This window comes from Mus caroli, unplaced genomic scaffold (genome assembly GCF_978045245.1).
Source record: "Mus caroli unplaced genomic scaffold, Mus_caroli_1 scaffold_8, whole genome shotgun sequence".
NCBI lineage: Eukaryota > Metazoa > Chordata > Mammalia > Rodentia > Muridae > Mus > Mus caroli.
In genome coordinates, this window is record NW_028227263.1 from 85,935,307 (window position 1) to 85,956,678 (window position 21,372).

Consider the following 21,372-nt stretch of genomic DNA (forward strand, 5'->3'; position numbering starts at 1 on the left):
TGTTCAGGAAAACTGAAGGAGAGACGAGGTCCAATTGGGCAGGCTGAGAGGCAGACTATAAGGGATGAATGTTATTCTAGCTAGTTTGGAATCAGATTCACAGAAAATGATCATTCATACCTCAGGAGTGGTTAGATAAGCAACTTGTTTCTGAATAGGCATTATCAGGACCAGGTGTATGGTTTGCAGTCCCTGGATCTACTCAACCATGACATGTTGCAGCTTATAAATAGAAATTTAAGCAGCATATGGAGGATACCAGGCAGAAAGAGTAATGGCTTTGAGAAAAATGAGATAGTAGATAGGAAATATCTTTCTGTTACCCCAACTGATTGTATTATTCATATGTCCCTAATAGAATTAGAAATATAACTGGAATGGCAAAAAAACCAACCAAACAAACCACCACCACCACCACCAACAACAACAACAAAAAACAATTGAGGCCATTCAAGTTTGTTTCAGGTGTAGAAGATGCATGTTTTCTCAAGAGGGATTTCAAGACACAATGAGATGTTATTCAAGACACTTTTCTTCGGGATGAGAGGAAGAAAAATGTTACTGAAGATATAGTCCCCAGGATGCAGGGAGGTCTATATGAGGAACATTCAATGGGTTGTAATTACAATCAGTTGAGTCAGTTGCATAGTCTGGCTTCAGCAGAGATTTTTCATACCTGGTACCTGGGTTTTCATAGTAGAGAGGAGACAAGCAAAAAATCCAATTCTAGGTAGTTTCAACTAATCCAGATGAAAAGTTGGAGGATGAGTGGCAAAAAACAAGGATGACCTAGAGGATCCATGAGATTAATAGAAACATTCAAAATGGTGTGGTAGAAGAGAACAAGAAGAGGGAATTATCTCATCAGGCCTATGGAGATTGCAGACTTGCAGTTCCAATGATCATGGGTTGGAGACAGGTGAGGAACAATCACCTTGCCTTGAATGGCTATGGCTGGGAGTAACGCTGCATGTAAGCATATCAGAAGAGTGGTGGACATTGTGAAGATCAATTTCCAGAAATTAGGAAAAGATTTACACAAACTTATAGTACAGATCTCCCAATTGTTGTTGAATGGGTTTGTGAGTGATCAGTGTGTCAGCAATCACATTTATTTCAGGTAGATGAGGGTTGAAAGTAGTGTGCTGGTGTGTACCTTATATATATATATATATGAAAAAATAGTATAAGCACAAGAAGAGCCTATTGAGTCTCAGGAAAAAAATTGTCTGGGAATATAAAGTGGCCTGGGGTACCTGGCCACTCAAGTTGTTTCCTTGAGTGATTATGCCATGCAGCAGAGGTTTATTGGAGTAGGGTGAGTAACAAGCCATGTAGACAGGCAGACAGACAAATGAGAGCAAGAACCTTAGGGCAAATAAATGGGAGTGGTTTGCAGAGAAGGACAAAAAGAGGTGAAAAAATGACTATCAGAGTTTGTATGAGAACTGGGGTGGGGTTCCTTTTATCATGACACACACACACACACACACACACACACACACACACACACCTAGAATACCAGATCAAGGAAGCAGATTATCACATTAGGATTTGCTGGGTACCTAAGGGCTGCCTAATGGAATCATCTGTAATCTAACACTTAGGCAATACTTCCTGTATACTCTGGTGCAATTTTCCATCTGAGATCTGTGTGGTCACTGTTAAGGGCTGGCCATAACAGCCAAGTTCTATATGCTCTCTCCTGTGTTCTATGTTCCAACTGGGGCCACTTGAGAGCTCAATGCATCCTTGTTATATCTAGTTGCCCAACACCTATATGGGCATAGATATCATGAATAAGGTAAACATGTCTTTTTGTTTTGAACTAACTTCCTCTGGAAATAACATCCTCCTCTTTCACCCTTGGAAGATCCCCTTTCTGACATCACTTCTTCATTCTACTCCCACCACAATACTCAGTTTATTCAATACTGTGGTACAATTCTTCTGCCTCAGTAGCCTCTCAACATCTCCTTTTTAATGTGCTAATCTTGGTGCCTATCATCCACTCTGTAACTCTCAAAACCATCCTCCAAAACATAGACAGAGCTTAAAATCTTGAGAATACCTTGATAAAAGTATTTTCAAACTCATGTACTCAGCATCCAACTCTCCTATTTTGACTCTCCCAAACCCAAAATCAATTTGAGAAGCCAAAATGTAGCAAAGGTCATACTGATTAATTCAGACATTGGTGACTAAATGATGGAATGTCACTCCAATGTGCTCTAAGGATTTGAAGTGGAAAGTCTCAGGGAAAGTAAATCTGGACTTAACACAATTATTTAAGTTAGTGTCCCATATGTATTATTTTATATCCAATAATGATCAAACCAGATGACCATAGAATTTCAAAATAATGTTTTATCAATTTTGTCATACCTGCAGTCCTATTGCTCATTATTGCAAGATGTTTCTGGAATTTGCTCTCTCTCTCTCTCTCTCTCTCTCTCTCTCTCTCTCTCTCTCTCTCTCTCTCTCTCTCTCTCTCTCTCTCTCTCTCTCCCTCTCTGTGTGTGTGTGTGTGCCCGCCTGTGTTTGTTTGTTTGTTTGGTTTGTTTGTTTGTTTGTTTTAATACAATCTTCCTAGGAGTTAGGCTCTATAGACCTAGAAACTCAGTGAGATGGCTTTGAAAACTAAATTCAAGAGTTCTACTCATTTGTACATCTTGCATATTACATAGTAAAAATTAAAAAAAAACAGTCAAATGTGTCATCAATTAGAGTGTTTTATGTAGGATTAAAGTTCCTATTATATTAACTATACATTTCTGTAGGTCCATGATTATGTATGTATAGGTATTTAGGAAAATATTAGTGACAAGGTATTCAGAGACTACAGGGAATAACCATGTGTTTAAATGTCGTACATGCTAAGTCTCCCAGATATTTTTCTTTTATTTCATATACTATTTATATTTTCCATGCCTAATATTAATTTAGTGCTTTACATTAAACGAGGCAGATCAGGGCAGAGGAATGCTGCAAAAATCCTATAAAATAATGCATATTGCATGAAAAATATTTTAAGGAGAAGGAATCTTGGGAGAGTAAATGGAGAAAAAAAAGCAGGGTGTGATGCCTGGGCTTTAGAAGAGTATGCTACTCATGGTGACAGTAGAAATATGTTGCATTTGGTGGATGGTGATGATTTATCTGCTGGCTCTCTGACATGCAGATGGTTTATTTCCTGAATGTAGGGCATTTCTTACATCCCTCACTTCATTGGGGTGCAGTGTACTTTATTATTTTGTCTGACTTATATGTCCTAAGAAAACTGAAAGCTCTCCAAGTCCAGGTGTAGCAGATTGTTTCACTCTTTGTTTAGGCTCCTGAGGGTCATCTGATGTAGGCAGATTTTTTTAAAGGCCTATTTTCTTGGAATCTTATACATGTAGTTCCCTTCTTGCAATTACCCACTCGCAAAACCCAAAATTAATTAGTAGAGAAAGAAATAAGGGAATGGGAAAGGGAAAACACCTCTATATTGCACTTGCTGTTGAGGTTCCTTGAGACAAGTGCAATTTTTGTTGTTACTATATGCAGAAGTCCAATAAACACAGTAGCAAAAACAGCCTGCAGCCATAGGCACTGGAATAAGAGGAACAGCAGCCAAAGGAACTCATAGGGCTCTCCCATTCAAACCCTATCAATTGTTCTAAGAATTAAATTATATGCAGCTAGCATAGATCATGCTTCTTCCAAAGCACACCTGAGGCAAAAAGCATACTGCATTGGACAATCTGAAGCAGCCTCTATTCTATAGTGAAATTAAAACAAACACTTATGCACATAACATAATTGTTCCTTTACAGAAAACTGAATTCTCACTACAATCTGGGGTTAGGAAAATTTAAGCAGCTTCTGTAAGTCTAGACGCCATGGGGCTAGCTTCTTTAAAGCTTTTGGGGAATCTTTGTTTTGAGGAATCCTCTGGATCTAGTGGGTTGATGGAAGACTATATATATATATATATATATATATATATATATATATATATATATATATATCAAAAGACATTAAAGAGATTTGGAGTATTTATTTCATTAGGAGTACATTTGAAAAGTTTAGGAAGATGGTCCTAGGTTTGAGGGGAGGAGAGTGCTAAGGCCAGAGGGTTTCTGTGTGGGGTGGTGGTGCACAGATAGCCTGATCCCTGATTGAGCATAGGTCTGGAAACCTGGAGCCCTGGTGGGTGGAAATTTCCACTTGCATGGGTTAGCAGGAGTTTGGCCAAGCCTCCTGGGCACCTGGCTTCTGTCAGGTAGCTATAGCCTCCCACAGTCCCCCTGCAGAGAGGTATGCAGCATCAATCTTATAGTAGCTGCACCAAGCCCTCCCACATGCAAATAAGGTTTCCCCAAACCTAGTCCCAGCCAATGAGGAGTACCTACTGTTAAATTCTGAACCATCCCCAAAACTGTATATAAGTCCGATCCAGGGAATAAAGGTGTGTGAGAACTACTCTAGTCTGAGCCTTTGTCATAAGAACTGTAACGCTTTGGGAGAGACCAGTTTAAAAGATTATAATAATTTCTTATTGTAAGAAAAGCTGGTGGTATAGAACCCATCAAGGGTTGGCTAAGTAAAAGGTGTGCATTTTTCAAAATCTATATAGAAAACAGAATCAGAAAAAAAAAAGAACCATATCCATCAGTTATATATTTGATGGGGAAACCTTGTAGAGACACACTGAAGATTTCTAGGAAATGAAAAGAATATCTGAATGAGAGTGACTGAGGAATTTTTCATAGCTAACACAGATATTAATTCATATGCACTCTATCATTCCTAACAGTGATCTCTGGAAGAAACAAAATAAATAGATCATATCTACATATGTCTAGTACATATACCTTATATCTAATATAAGTATCACTTTAATAATGACTAAAATTTGTGTGTGTGTGTATGTGTGTGTGCTAACAAATAAGCCATTTAACATCAAATTAAGATATATAAAGGCAGTTTATTGATTTCTTGGGAGCACTTCTGACATAGGTTCACTAATGTCACAGAATGAGGTCAGGGAAGATAACATGCAGATGAGAGACAGAGAAGAGAGGGAAGAAAAGGAGAGAGAGAGAGAGAAAGAGGGAGAGGGGGATGGGAAGGGGAGAGGGAGGGGGAGAGGGAGGGAGAGGGAGAGGGAGAGGGAGAGGGAGAGGGAGAGGGAGAGGGAGAGGGAGAGGGAGAGGGAGAGGGAGAGGGAGAGGGAGAGGGAGAGAGAGAGAGAGAAGAAAGCAAGAAAGCAAGATGGCATCTTTTTTTTAAATTTTTAATATTTTTATTACATATTTTCCTCAGTTACATTTCCAATGCTATCCCAAAAGTCCCCCATAGCACCCCCCACTTCCCTACCCACCCATTCCCATTCTTTTGGCCCTGGCATTCCCCTATATTGGGGCATATAAAGTTTGCAAGTCCAATGGGCCTCTCTTTCCAATGATGGCCAACTAGGCCATCTTTCGATACATATGCAGCTAGAGACAATAGCTCCGGGGTTCTGGTTAGTACATCATGTTGTTCCGACAATAGGGTTGCAGATCCCTTTAGCTCCTTGGGTACTTTCTCTAGCTTCTCCATTGGGAGCCCTGTGATACATCCAATAGCTGACTGTGAACATCCACTCCTGTGTTTGCTAGGCCCCGGCATCGTCTCACAAGAGACAGCTATATTTGGGTCCTTTCAGCAAAATCTTGCTAGTGTATGCAATGGTGTCAGCTTTTAGAAGCTGCTTATGGGAAGGATCCCTGGATACGGCAGTCTCTAAATGGTCCATCCTTTCATCACAGCTACGAACTTTGTCTCTGTAACTCCTTCCCTGGGTGTTTTGTTCCCAATTCTAAGAAGGGGCACAGTGTCCACACTTTGGTCTTCATTCTTCTTGAGTTTCATGCGTTTAGTAAATTGTATCTTATATTTTGGGTATCCTAAGTTTTGGACTAATATCCACTTATCAATGAATACATATTGTGTGAGTTCTTTTGTGATTGTGTTACTTCACTCAAGATGATGCCCTCCAGGTCCATCCATTTGGCTAGGAATTTCATAAATTCATTCTTTTTAATAGCTGAGTAGTACTCCATTGTGTAAATGTACCATAATTTCTGTATCCATTCCTCTGTTGAGGGACATCTGGGTTCTTTCCAGCTTTTGGCTATTATAAATAGGGCTGCTATGAACATAGTGGAGCATGTGTCCTTTTTACCGGTTGGGACATCTTCTGGATATATGCCCAGGAGAGGTATTGCTGGATCCTCCGGTAGTACTATGTCCAATTTTCTGAGGAACCGCCAGACTGATTTCCAGAGTGGTTGTACAAGCTTGCATTCCCACCAACAATGGAGGAGTATTCCTCTTTCTCCACATCCTCGCCAGCAGCAAGATGGCATCTTAAGAGAAATAAATTTGGAAATAAATATCTAAATAAAATAATATTCTGACACACAACACATACACATAGACACACACAAACATTATATATATATATATCATATTATACATAATATTAATTATAGCCAAATATCTATATCAGTCAATTTATTTAAGAAAAATCCCACTACAGATTTTACAAATATTCTCCGTGTATTTCTTTATTTCTGAAATTATAATATAATTAAAATTTCCACTATTCTATTCTCCATTCATTCCTCTTTTTTCATCTTATTTCATTTTCAAATTAGCAATCTATTTTCGTTTTAAGTATTTCTACATACATATATTTGCAAGCATAGCTATGCTTCTTCTTAAAAACCTAAATACGAAAACCTTAGTTTATATAATGATACATATATGTTCATTTAAGTATACAAATTTTTATCGTTCAAGGCCACTCTGAGTTCAAGGCCAAACTGATCTACGTAGTGAGGTCCAGAACAGTAGGGTTACATAGAGAGAACTTTTTTCAAAATAAGAACAAACAAAAATGGATTACAAATGGTCTCATTTTTTGAAAGATTCTAAGTATCACCCTTTAAAAAAAACAGCAGATGAAACTGAACTGAGGCAGAAAATAGCAGTTGGGACAATGCTAGGTAGAGAGAGAATTCTGGGAACACTAATTAAAGAGTGTAGCTACTGATAAAGGTGCAGAATCAGAAAAGGTTAGGATGAAGATCCAATAGGGCTGGAAGGCATTCCACTTAAAAAAAAAATCTAATAGATGACTATAGACAGACATATGTTCTTGAAAGCAACTGACTGAATTGTCTGTGTACATCATAGATATCCCTCCAACTATTAATGATATTATATTGTAGTTGCACAAAGGACTTTAATGTAGTAGCCTTCTGAGAGGGATACATTGGACAGAGATCTAAGGATGCGTTAAAGAATCATGAAGGCACTCAAGGGAAGTGGCAACCACACAGGAAGACAAAATGTGTCAATTAACCAGCACCCCTGGAAGCTCCCAGGTACAGAGCTACTAATCAACATGCATACGGTGGTTGGTACCAGTCACATATGCAGCATAGTGCTGTCAATCTGTCCTCAGAGGGATAAGATGTGCCTAATTCTGCAAATAATTAATGCAAAAGAGTAGAGTGATTGGAACTTGGCTGTCTTTCAGAGGCAACTGAGAAAGTATGGAAGTGAGGAACTCAGAGAGAGGTCCTTAGTGGGGGTCTATATGTTATATTTTGTGTGTAAATAATTAAATAACAATTGTTTCTCTTTCTATAATTATAGATAGATAGATAGATAGATAGATAGATAGATAGATAGATAGATAGACAGACAGACACAGAGGAAATAGCACAATCTCATATCTTCTCATATCTTCTGAGGTTAATACTCCAGTATCTCTATGTTCATATGAACATTCTTTACTTGACTTAGTGAGCCTAGTTTTCTTGTTGTTCTCCTTCACATTTTTTGCTTTTCCATTCATTCTGCCTTCTTTTCCATAAACATCTCTGAGCTCTGAGTGGAGAAACTTGTTGGAGATATCACATTTATAGAAATATTTTCTAAGTTCTTCTCTTCCCTTCCCTTCCCTTCCCTTCCCTTCCCTTCCCTTCCCTTCCCTTCCCTTCCCTTCCCTTCCCTTCCCTTCCCTTCCCTTCCCTTCCCTTCCCTTGGAAAGGGAAATTGGAAAAAAAAATCACTTACAAAATTCACTTAAATCAGAGAGGTTGAATGGGTGCTTAAAAATAGAAAGTTAATTTCTACATATTAGTTTCTTTCATGTGGAATGTTCTCTGAAGGCTACTAAAAGAGAAATATAAGATGAAATTCATAATCAAAATCTTTGATCAATAATGATGAATGACCTGCAAATTATCTAGCACCACTTTGTCACAAATATGGTGGAAGTCACTAACTATCATCAGATTTTCCTTCTGGCACAATAACTCCATGAGTCAGAATCCTTAACTGACAGTGGTTGGGTGAGTAAGAACTAGAAAATAGATAGGCCACAAACCAAGGTAGGCCTTGTAGATCCCTGCCTTACTTAGTCATCATCAGTTCATGGAATGCACAATGGGTTATGTTGCAAACAAACAAACTAACAATGCAAAACAAAGAAAAAGAAGGAATTAGAGTGAACAAAAACCAAATAATTAAGCCAAAGAAATGTTGAATGAATGGAAGAAAATGAGAGACAGACCACCTGTTTGGTTGTGTTAGAAAGTACTTGAAACATCAAGACCCCAACATGATGTGGGACGTTGTAAAATGAAGCATAATAATTCTTAATATTGGCATGTGTTATTATTTAGTAATAAGTGAAAATTGTATTCTTTATTATTTGGGAGCATATATTACTATAAAGTATAATAGATTTTCAGCCATTAACATTAAGAAAATAAACAACTGTGCAATTCAAAATGACAAACATGGTATACATGTGAACTTGTTAGTAGAATTTCTGATTCTCCAAGGAACGAAAGTTGGGATGAATGGAATCATGCAGGTATGGACCCTGTCAGAAGTTAGGTTCACTTGTGAAATGGATGGTATAAGTGAGTCGTCATTGTTAATATCCTTCAGCTACATATATCATGATCACAGGAGAGCAGCATAAACACATTTGTATCTTCTAAGATTTCAGTCAAGTGTGCAAATTCTAAACTTGAAAGTTGAGGATAATGTTACAGGAAGGCATCAGAGATTGGTTGGAAAAACTTGAAGAAGTTGTTTTTGTTTGATGAACTGGTTGTAGGTGGAAAGTAATATTCTTAGGGAAGGTTAGTATCAGAGGGTATTCATTGCCCAGTAGATCTTTTGGCATCTTAGTATATATACATAGTTATATGTCAGCTGAGTATGTATTAAAAAGAGATCAAATTAAATTGCCATGGTCTATTAGTTAAAGATATTGTGAGTAAACATAAAGTAATGTAATTGTATTTTAAAACATTAAATGACATATGAATATTAAGATAATGTTTACTTAATAATAATTCTGTAAGACCTCATATACACCTAATACTCAAATAAACAAAGTTCGGCTCTGGAAAAAAAAAATCACATCTGTATTCACACACAAAGGAAGGATTATAATGTCTAGATTTTAGATATTTCCTTTCTAAAATAAATACTTTTTAATATTTCTTTACCATTATTGTAATTTAGGATAAGGTATATTATGAAGGAAATAGGTATATGAAACTGGACACAGATATGCCTCTAGATAATTTAAGTGCATTGTTTGTAATATGTGATGTGGGTAAATAAATGAACTATTGTGATAAATTTCCAAATATGCGTAACTCCTCAGGATTTTGTCACAACAAAATTATAAATTATCAGCTCTGGGGTGCACTAGGCAGCCTATGACTATAGGCAGCAGGCCATATACAAAAAAAAGTGGATGCTTTATTATAGGTATCACTAGTCAAATTCAGGCTCAAAGTCTCAAGCATTATTGGACAGTTTTCTCTGTTTTTAATTGGAGCCAATAACCAAAGAATAACTATGTAATATTTCAGTCTTATCCTTCTATTTTATCTTTATTATTATTGCTGATGCAATAGGAAGGTAGGAGGGAGAAGATATGGAGGGGCTCTGTTGGAAAAAATCTCCCTGGTAACAACAGGCTTATGCCTCTTTTATCATTTTTAAGATCTCTCTTCTGATTGGTCAAAAACCTTTTCATTATTTTTCAATATATACTCAGCCAGTCGGAGAGCTAAAGAAATTTATTCACACAGAAAATATTCCAGTAATGTTCCTGGTTGATGCTTATCTCTCAGCTTGTGCCAGTCTCTTGCTGAAGATTGACAACAAGCTGCTGTTACTAGGAGGCTTGCTCGGGAAACCTTCAGATGAAAAGGAAAAGGAAACGTCACCATGGCCAGGTAAATTGCTATGATTCTTCACCTTCCTTCTCTGAATGAAACTGCTTCTCTTTGCTGTGCAAGCTAGTAGTTATTGCTCTGGCCATTGCATCAGTTTTAAGATCTATCATTTAGGACTCAGCCTTGTAGTCCTGCTTCATCTGCAAGGATAGTGTATTACATCATCCTTCTTGCCTGACAGAGACAGGAGACCTGTTGTTCCTTAATCTGAGTTAGAGGATCACATATGCAACACGTTTTTATATCAGGATAGCAGTTCAGACTTGTCAACATGAAAATATCTTGAATATTTTCTGATATCACCTTATTATGCTAAGGCCATCTGATAGAACTAAACCCAATTACTGCAATTCTCCTTCTTTATAATCTTGCTACCATCAAAGGTTTCAGATGTTTTACATTGCATTTAAATCCAAATTCTCGCATAATATCAGTATTGTTATTGTTGGGAAGAAACATAGTTATATGTTCATACTTATATATCTGCATACTACAGTATTTTAGGACAGCAAAAGCAAAGAGTATGCATAAAGTCCAATGAAAAACATTAACATACCAAAATGTCTTTTGTTTTGTTTTTGACTTTGAATCACAATATACCAAGGTTTCCAGCCACTGCCCAATTTGCCTGAGTCATAGTATGTAAGATATTTTAAATAGATTGCTTTGACATAATTTCAATTTAGGATTACAAAGCATTTTTTAATTGTGATTATTAGATATCATCCTGTGGGCTTTGTGTGTTCTGTAGTAATTTTCTTTTTAAAATTCAAGGTTTGTTCTTGTGCATAATCTAGGTGCCTCAATTTCATATAATTCTATTTAAATGTTAATATGTGAAAGAATTAATTGGTGCTAATATATTTAATCTATATTATCATACCTGCCTTATATTTAATATTAATGCCTCATTAGTTACTAACATAAAATATAATTACTAATACTTGTTTAGCACAGAAATTGTTCTGTTCAAAGGCTTTATTTACCAAGTTACCATCTTTATTGCAGTAGTAAATATTTAGTTAACTATAGGATTGTGGCTCAGCAATTTTTCTTATTTTTCTGTCCATCATTTGTATTCTTTTGCTTCTCTGTATCTATCATAATGCTAAATTTTGAGGATTTATCAAACTTTGAGGCTCTTTCAAGAGAAAAGAGTTGCATCTGAATAAACAAGCATGGATAATTTGTTTAAAATGAGTAAAGGCAGAAGTTGTAATAAAACTTTTAAAACTCTTTATTATACATTGCACATGTGATGTCTAACAAGGGGATTGGGAAAGATTACAATAGCCTTTGCCTGTTTTTGTAGAAAGTACACACACACACACACACACACACACGTAAAAGAAAGTACTTGTTGAGGCCTGAAAGTTTAAAATTGTGAATGGCAGTGAATAGAAGTGGGAGGCCTTCATAATAGTTTTGACTGCAGATTCCTCAGAGGAAGGCTTCTAAATGAATTAAATCTGTTATGAAATGAAATTTTTTGTGTACATTGCTGGACTGAATGGAAAGGAAGGTTCCGTTTCTTGGGATGCTGATATTTTAGGGTTAGGGCTTGGAATATGAAAATGTAGTGAAAGAAGAAAATTACTGACCACCAGAATTCTCACCCCAGAGTACATTCTGAACTCTCACACCAGAGTCAGACCCCCTCTCAAATGAAAACTGTTCCGGGGACATTTCTGAGATAAGGGTCTCCTGGAACGAACCCAGTCCAACCCCTCCCAACTGAGGACTGTGCCAGGGACATTTTTGAGATAAAGGGTGTGAGTAAAAACCTCAGTTTCAATGAATCAAGTACATGGCCAAAGTGTGGGACGCGGTTGCAAAAGCACTTTGGAAAAACCCTTGGTTGAATCACTTAGTGACGTAAAAACTGTATTTTCCCTGCCCTGCTCCCCCCCTTGCCCTTTTCTTATAAAAGCCTGTGAAAATTTGGGCTAATTGCCGGATCTCCTCTGCACCTGCTGCATGGGGTCCGGCCCCAGATATCTGGTATATATGTGCTTTTTGTTTGTTTTGTCTGCTTTCTTGTTGTTGCTTTATTAAATCTTACTCTATACATCTTAAGTACCGGTCTCAGTGTCTTCTTGGGTGCGCGGCTGACCCGAGGCTTGAGTAAGTGCCTCCCTTTGGGAGTTTTGGAGTCTTTCATTTGGTGCATTGGCCGGGAATCAGCGCGTCCACCCAGAAGTCCTGGACCCGCCCAGAAGTAAGATTTACTGTTCTGCTTTGGTCTGGTGTCTGTGTTCTGTTAGTTTCTGATCTGGTGCGATCGCTGTTTTGGTTTGGCAGACGCTCAGTGTGCAATGTGCACAGTGAGACCGCGCTCCGGGTAGGAGCGTAGGGTGTGGAAGGATAGACGTGTCCAGGTGTCCACCGTCTGTGCGCCCTGGGAGACGTCCCAGGAGGACAAGGGGAGGACTAAGGACGCTTAGTGGACCCCTCGGTGCGAGATCGTGGGTTCGAGTCCCACCTCGTGCTTCAGGTTGCGAGATCGTGGGTTCGAGTCCCACCTCGTGCCTCTGTGCGAGATCGTGGGTTCGAGTCCCACCTCGTGCTTCAGGTTGCGAGATCGTGGGTTCGAGTCCCACCTCGTGCTTCTGGTTGCGAGATCGTGGGTTCGAGTCCCACCTCGTGCTTCTGGTTGCGAGATCGTGGGTTCGAGTCCCACCTCGTGCTTCTGGTTGCGAGATCGTGGGTTCGAGTCCCACCTCGTGCTTTGGTTTTTTCTTTTTGTCTCAGTCTCGTGTCTGCTTTTGTCGTGTCCACTCTTGTTGTGTCTGCTATTATTCTAGAAATGGGACAATCTGCTGGGTGTGTAGGTGTGGAACTGCTGCATTTGTGTATTCTGAGATTGTGGGTTTATTCTGGCAGTGGCTGTGAGAGGACGACTGTCTATGGCCTCACCCCAAAGGGATGTTCCAAGGGAGACCCTGGAAGGAGTGCCCAGGGTACAGAACAGTTAAAAAGACCTGGCTGTTGCCTGGCAGAGTGAAGGAGAGAGAGTGTTCTTTCTGCCAGGGCGGGGGTGGATGTGGAGTTCCGCCCCCGTCAGAAAGAGGGAGTCAATGTGAAATCCGACCCCGTCAGAAAGTGGCGTTTGGCTGGTTGTGTTTGTGTCACGTGACAAGACTGTGTGTGTGTGTGTGTGTGTGTGTGTGTGTGTGTTAACCCTTTGTCGACTGTAGACTTGGACTGACGTCAGGACAAAATTTGTCAGCAGTGGTTTTAAAAGGAAAAAAAGGGAAAAAAACTCAGTGCTGGTGAGTCCCAGGCTGCTCAAAAGAGCTCTGAGATCCAGAGCTGCCGCAGTGGTGCTGAGGTTCTGAGTTCTGCAGACATGGCAGAAGCAGAGGCTGTCTGTGCCCCGAGTTGTAAAATGCTGATAGTGAGTGCAGCGGCCTGCCAGCCCCCGCCTGCCAGTCCCGGAGTGGCCGTGAAGCCTGCCACAGCTAGGGAGGGGCCGACTACAGCCGTCAGTCCCTCATTTGGCTCCCCCCAGAGTCTGCGCACGGGTGCGTGCCCACACTCCTTTGTGCTCACTCCCCCGCCGCCGCTGCCTCCAAGGGCTCAAGCCATGCGGGAAAACAGTGCAGAGAACACCAGGAGTCTATCAGGTAGTTAAATAGTTAAATTGGTTCCTCTGCCTGCCAGCGTTTGTTTGCCACTCCCACATTTCCGCTGTGGCGCGCGGAGGAGACTCAGCCTTTGCCTGCCTCCTGGGTGGGAGAAAGGCTCATTCTCCTGTCCCCTGTATCCTGTCTCTTGCTAACTGTTAACAGAAAAAATTGTGTTCATTTTGAAATATCAGTGGTCTGATGTGAGGGCTACACTCCCTTCTCTGCCCCATGTGTTTTCTCTTCTCAGGCACTGCCCTGAGCTGTGTGAGTTTGTTCTGGGCTCCGGTGAGAGAGACCACTCACTTGGGGCTTCTTCTGTCCAAGGTAAGGAACACCTGCGGGTCTAACTGCCAGGCTCTGATGAAGGATAGAGGTCTGCAAAAAAGAGCTGAGAGCAAAGCTTCAGCAGACTCAGAAGAGATAGGTTAACAGTGAAAAGAGGTAAAAATAGAGATAAAGAAAAATTAGGTCTGAAATGAGAAAGATACTCTAAATGAGAAATATTTAAAAGAGGAACCAGTAAAATGAGGCTGGCAAGTACAGAGACCAGAGTCAGAATCAGAAATGTGCTGTAAGACAGAAAAATAAACCAGGGTAGTCGAACTATGAAAAAAGTTAAGTGACAGAATATAGATGTAATAATTAGATAGCATTCAAAGTAAGCAAAGACAAGAAAAAGATATATATATAGAGAGAGAGACATTATATGAGATCTCCATTGCAGTTAAGAAACAGGAGTAAAGAGAGATAAATGACAAAGACTAAAACCTAGCAAAGTGACACTTGCTAATAATACTAGCACTTAGAGATGATCTGTAAGAAATAGGGAGCCAGAAAATTTTCTAAAAAGATAAGAGAAATGAACTGCTGGTCACAAAAGTCAGGGAGACTAGAAAACTTAGTACCCGGCAACAAAAGCAAGCTTTTGGCTAAAGATCAGAGTGTTTGCTGTTGAAAAAGAAGAACACTGGGCGAGAGACTGTCCTAACAAAAAGAAGAGGAGCCCCCCCTCATGACCAAACCCTTCACCTGTTTGTGGCTGAAAGTAAAGAAAAAGCAGAAGGGGTGCTAACACAGAAGCTGAGTCCTTAAAAGAGACCGGTGGTCTACCTGTTAAAAGCAGCTAAAAAAGAGACTGTGTTTTCATATTCCTCCACTAACCAATGCAAAGCAAGTTTAAAAGGTTCCTAGACACTGCGGGCCTTTGCAAACTGTGGATCCCAGGTTTTGCTGCATTAAAAAGATAAACAGCCCCTCGTATAAGATATAAAGAACAACCTTGGATGGCCTTAGATGCTATTGAGACTGCCCTAATGTTGCCCCAACTTTGGGACTCCTAGATGTGACTGAGAACAAAAGTATTGCCAAAGAGGTTCTTACTCAGAAATTGGGACTTTGAAAAAGGCCAGTGGCTTACCTATCCAAGAAGTTACACCCTGTTGCCAGCGGGTGATTTTCTTGCCTGAAAGCTATTGCTGCCATAATCTGCTTGTCAAGGACGCAGATAAACTGACTCTGAGACAAAACTTGGCACATGCCCTAAAAGTGTGGTTCAGCCCCCTGACCGATGGCTGACTAATGCTCTGGAAAACATGAACTCTTGGCACTAACCCAAGCCCTGCGGTTGGCTAAAGGCAGAGACCGAGGTGCCGAGACGACGAAAAGCGGTGGCTCACCGAGGCCAAAAAAAAAGACTGTGATGCTGATCCCAACCCCCACCGCCCCGCGCCAAGTACGTGAGTTTCTGGGGACGGTGGGCTTTTGCAGAAAGAAAAAGTCCCATTCACCTGGACTGAAAAGCACCAAAAAGCCTTTGACAGCATAAAGGCAGCCCTGCTTGTTAAAGATGCTGACAAGCTTACTCTGGGTCAGCATGTGACTATACCCACTACCAGAGTTTACTGCTCCTTGGCGGATGACTCCACTCCTGTACATCAATGTGCTGATGTCCTGGCTGAGGAAACTGGAACAAGGAGAGATCTGACTGATCAGCCTTGGCCAGGTGTGCCTGCCTGGTACACAGATGGCAGCAGCTTTGTCACAGGAGCAGCAGTAGTTGATGAAAAGCAGCTCATATCCATGGGGCCATCTACCAACAGAGGGGGCTACTTACCTCGGCAAGTAAAGATCAGATCAGCCTTGGCCTGAGAGTTTGAGCTGGTACACGGACAGCAGTAGCCTCATGATTGAAGGTAAGAAAATTTTTCCAAGGTTCAGAGTGCCAAAAGCAATAGTGTCAGATAATAGCCCTGCTTTGTTGCCCAGGTAAGTCAGGGTGTGGCCAAAGTATTTAGAGGTCAAATAAAAATTACATTGTGTGTATAGACCTCAGAGCTCAGGATAGATAAAAATTAGTTTAAAACTCTATGACAGACCTTGACTAAATTAATCGTAGAGACTGGCACAGACTTGGTGTTCCTTCCCTATGCCCTATCTCTTGATTCAGTTTTATCCTTTATGAGACTCCTATGCCCATTATAGTCTTAAATGATGTGTTTAAACCTATGTTGTTATAATAATGATCTGTATGCTAAGTTAAAAGGCTTGCAGGTGGTCTGGTCACAACTGGGAAAAATTGGACTGAGTACGCGGACGACATTGCTCCAGGGATCCCAACAGCTGAGACAGTGAACGAGCTGGGTACCCCAAGGACATCTCACCAGTTCCAGCCAGAGATCTGATCTACGTGCACCTACATCATGCCCAGACCCTCAAGCCTCGCTAAAAGGGCCCCTGCCTAGTTCTGTTTACTAATGCTTCTTGTTCTGTTTTTGTTCCCATGTTAAAATAGAGTCTTTCATTTGGTGCATTATGCAGTATCTGAAATTCTAAGATTAGAATTATTTACTAAAAGAAGGGGGGAATGAAAGAAGAAAATTACTGACCACCAGAATTCTCACCCCAGAGTACATTCTGAACTCTCACACCAGAGTCAGACCCCCTCTCAAATGAAAACTGTTCCGGGGACATTTCTGAGATAAGGGTCTCCTGGAACGAACCCAGTCCAACCCCTCCCAACTGAGGACTGTGCCAGGGACATTTTTGAGATAAAGGGTGTGAGTAAAAACCTCAGTTTCAATGAATCAAGTACATGGCCAAAGTGTGGGACGCGGTTGCAAAAGCACTTTGGAAAAACCCTTGGTTGAATCACTTAGTGACGTAAAAACTGTATTTTCCCTGCCCTGCTCCCCCCCTTGCCCTTTTCTTATAAAAGCCTGTGAAAATTTGGGCTAATTGCCGGATCTCCTCTGCACCTGCTGCATGGGGTCCGGCCCCAGATATCTGGTATATATGTGCTTTTTGTTTGTTTTGTCTGCTTTCTTGTTGTTGCTTTATTAAATCTTACTCTATACATCTTAAGTACCGGTCTCAGTGTCTTCTTGGGTGCGCGGCTGACCCGAGGCTTGAGTAAGTGCCTCCCTTTGGGAGTTTTGGAGTCTTTCAGTAGGAGTTGTCAAATATATACCCTCCTTGGGTGATAGGCCTTATAGCTTCTATAGGTAACACTAAGATACCACCAAGCTCAAATCCTAGTCAATTTTGAATCATGCATATTTGACAGTTAGAAATGGCAGTCAACGTATACCCACCAAAAAGTTCAATTAAAATTTGAAATAAAATTCTTATTGAATAAAATATGCATTCTCATAGAGGGAAAAATGAATTTTTATGTGTCACCAATTCAAATACATGAGAAACAAGTATCACACTTTCCAGTTGAGAAAAACCTGATAATGACAGTTTAAATGTAGTACCAGGTATTCCATGTCTATTAATTCAGTTGTCCATTCCTTATTATTAATCATTATTCTCACCTTTGCTTTGTACTCAAAAAATAATACAACAGATTTTCAATAAGAATTTTCCATAGACAACAGTATGAAAAATGTGCTTCTGGGTAAGGATTTCTGTGCAGCCTTTTTCTGAGAACACGCAGTCATGAAAATTACAATTAAAATGATCTGTATGTTTTCTCAATTAACTCATCAGTTGACTAAGATGAACCTTGATATATTTGTATTGACTTGTTTGAAAGTAAGATGGGTGAGGACTCTTCAGTAATTTCATCTCAATTTTGTGGAAATCTATTTTTAATTGATTTCTTTGTTTTTGTGATTGTAATAGAGTTTTATTTCCCCTTTATCTCTTCTAGTTTACAACATAACATTCTTTGCTGCATTTCAAATACATTGCTTGTTTTATTTAATTCTGATTGCATGCATATATCTGTATGTAAGTTTGTGTTTATTCTTTTTTATCTTTTATTTCTTGTCCTATATTACACAGTCTCTAATACTGTGGAAGCAAAGCAAACACTCTTTCAGCAGAAACACATGGAGTGAATGCTAATAACTCAGATTTGTAGATTCAATCTTAGATGTAAGAATAGCACTTTGCTTATTCTTAATACTGTTTATTACCTTGGAATTTGCTGTAGCTTGGGCTGCTGCAATTGCTCAGCAGGTAAAGATGCTAGTGACAAGCATGAGGACCTGAGCTCCACTTCTGTGTCACACATAGTAGAAGAGAATGCACTGTCATAAATTTTCCTCTGATACCAACATGTGCACTCTCTACCTCTCCCCCTCCTCCATCCCCTCTCCCTCTCCCCTGCTCTCTCTCACACACACACATGCATGTATGCAGAGACAGAGAGAATGTAATAAATTACTATTTTAATTGCCTTCTCCATGTTATCATTAATATTTTACACATTAACAAATTCATATGGATAAATACATTTTGTTAATTAGTACATTAATAACAAAAGTATATAATATAAAAGTGTATGGTAAGTGGGGAGAATTGCACTGCAAAAATTTCTGCTAAATTTTTTCTATAATGGACTGAAATGAAAATTAAAAACACAACTTATTGGAGCCTATGCAGTAAATCTAAGGTACAGTTTGTATATATGAGTTTACATATTTTTCTTTATTTTATACATTAATTCTTTTTATTTACTTTTTTTTGTTTGTTTGTTTGTTTATTTGTTTGTTTGTTTTATTAGTTTTTCAAGACAGGGTTTCTCTGTGTAGCCCTGACTGTCCTGGAACTCACTTTGTAGACCAGGCTGGCCTTGAACTCAGAAATCCACCTGCCTCTGCCTCCCAAGTGCTGGGATTAAAGGCATGCGCCATCATGCCCGGACTAATCTTTTTTTTTTTTTTTTTTTTTTTTTTTTTTTTTTTATATACTCCAGGTTTTATTCTCCACCTGGTCCACCCTAGAACTGCTCTATATCCCATATGTCCTCCTTGTCCCCTGTTTCCAGGAGAATGTTCCCACCTCCACACACCCCATCCAACCAGACCTCTAAACTCCCACAGTCTTTTGAGGGGAAGTTGCAGCTTCTTTGACTAAACACAGTCCTGGCAGTCCTCTGCTGCATATGTGTTTGGAGACCTCATTTCAGCTGGTTTATGCTACCTGTTTGGTTGTCCAGTGTCTAAGAGATTTCAGGGTTTCTGGTTAATTGAGACTGCTGGACCTACTATAGGGTCATCCTGCGCCTCAGGTTCTTCCAGCTTTACGCTTATTTAACCACAAGAGTCAGCAGGTTTGGTCCATTTGTTGGTTGAAAATATCTGCATCTGAATCTTTCAGCTGCTTGTTGAATCTTTCAGAGGGCAGTAATGATAGGTACATTTCCATCAGTGTTCCATAGTCTCAGTAATAGTGTCAGGCCTTGAGACCTTCCCTTGAGCTGGATCCCACTTTAGGCCTGTTGCTGAACTTTCTTTTCCTCAGGCTTCTCTCCATTTCACTTCCCGCAGTTCTTTCAGACAGGAACAAATATAGTTCAGTGTTTTGACTGTGGAAGACAAAAGAAAAAAAAACCCTTTTAGTTTGTATAATGTTATGTATGTATGTTTCTAGGATTTATCATTTTCTGTTGGATAACAAATATTTTTTCTAGAAAACTGGAACTCTTACTGTGAGCATATTTTATGTACTTGAAGAATTTGAAAATCAACTTTGTTAAAGTAATTTTTGGCATTTCTAGAAGACATAATCTTATAGCAAATGGCTTCATACCCTAGATTTTACCAACTTCCTTGTCCCTTTTCACAATGATCCTTGTGATATAGGTACAGGAGGCATAATATCAAACTATTTCTTAACTGTGTTCATCATTGTGTTTTGATTTGTACATTCATTTGTTATATGATGTATGAGCCTTATAGGAAGAATTTTTCACATCAGATATGGAATTTTCAATAGAAGAGTATGTGGTTATCTACAAGGTCATATTTATTTACTATAGGAATTTTTGTTTGAAAGCTGATATTATGATGATTTTTCCTGCTTTGTTAATCTATATTTACTAAATTCTACGTTTTTTTAAGAAATTTATTTGTTTGTTTCACACTCCATATTTTATTTCCCCAGTCCACCCTCCTACTGCTCCACATCCCATACCTCCTCCCATCCTCTGGTATCCATGTGGATATACATAGTTCCACCCCACCTACCCTCTAAACTCCATGGGGCCTCCTGTCTCTTGTGAATTAGGTGCATCATTTCTGAATGGACACAGACCTGGCAGTCCTATGCTGTACATGTTTTGGTGGGTTCATATCAGGTGGTCTATGCTGCCTGTTTTTTGGTCTAGTGTTTGATAGATCTCAGGGGTTCAGATTAATTGAGACTATGCATTGTCTGTCCTACAGGGTCACCCTCATCCTCAGCTTCTGTCAGTCTTTCCCCAATTCAACAACTGGTTTCATCTGCTTCTGTCCATAGGTTGGGTGCAACTATCTGCCTCTGACTCTATCAGCTACTTTTGGGTATTCCAAAGTGTGATCATGCTAGGTCCCCTTTAACTTGATCAGATCTCTTGAAATCTAGTATGTCCTAACATATTACTTGTGATGGTTTGTATATCCTTGGACCAGGGATTGGCACCATCTGAAGGTGTGGCCTTGTTGGAATAGGTGTGACCTGGTTGGAATGGGTGTGTCACTGTGGGTGTGGGTATAAGATTCTCACCCTAGTTGCCTGGAAGTCAGTCTTCAACTAGAAGCCTTCGGATGAAGACATAGAACTCTCAGCTCCTCCTGCACCATGCCTGCCTGGATACTGCCATGCTCCCACCTTGATGATAATGGACTGAACCTCTGAACCTGTAAGCCAGCCCCAATTAAATGTTGTTTTTATAAGACTTGCCTTGGTCATGGTGTGTGTTCACAGCAGTAAAACCCAAACTAAGACATTATTCTTCCTATTCTTCACGCAGGTAATTGCCTCCTTTTCATGCTGGGTCAGAGTTTTTGATTGTGGGATGGAAACCCCATCACTCCAATTTGGGCATTGTCTTTCTACTGAGGTTGACACTACAAGTTCCATCTTTACACTGTAGGGCATTTCATGTAAAGACCATCCCTTGAATCCTGACAGTTTCATACCTCCCAAGTCTCTTGTACTTTCTA

The 21,372-nt window shown here is 39.7% G+C and overlaps 1 protein-coding gene across 1 annotated transcript in view; it reads left to right on the forward strand.

Annotated features, from left to right (window-relative positions):
• The window catches only part of LOC115031487 (uncharacterized), a 173,262-nt gene that overhangs the window by 117,989 nt on the left and 33,901 nt on the right, over window positions 1-21,372 (forward strand). Inside the window, exon 12 of the mRNA XM_085841682.1 lies at window positions 10,206-10,310. The gene's annotated coding sequence lies outside the window, so the exon portion shown is untranslated. The remainder of the gene's footprint in view (window positions 1-10,205; window positions 10,311-21,372) is intronic.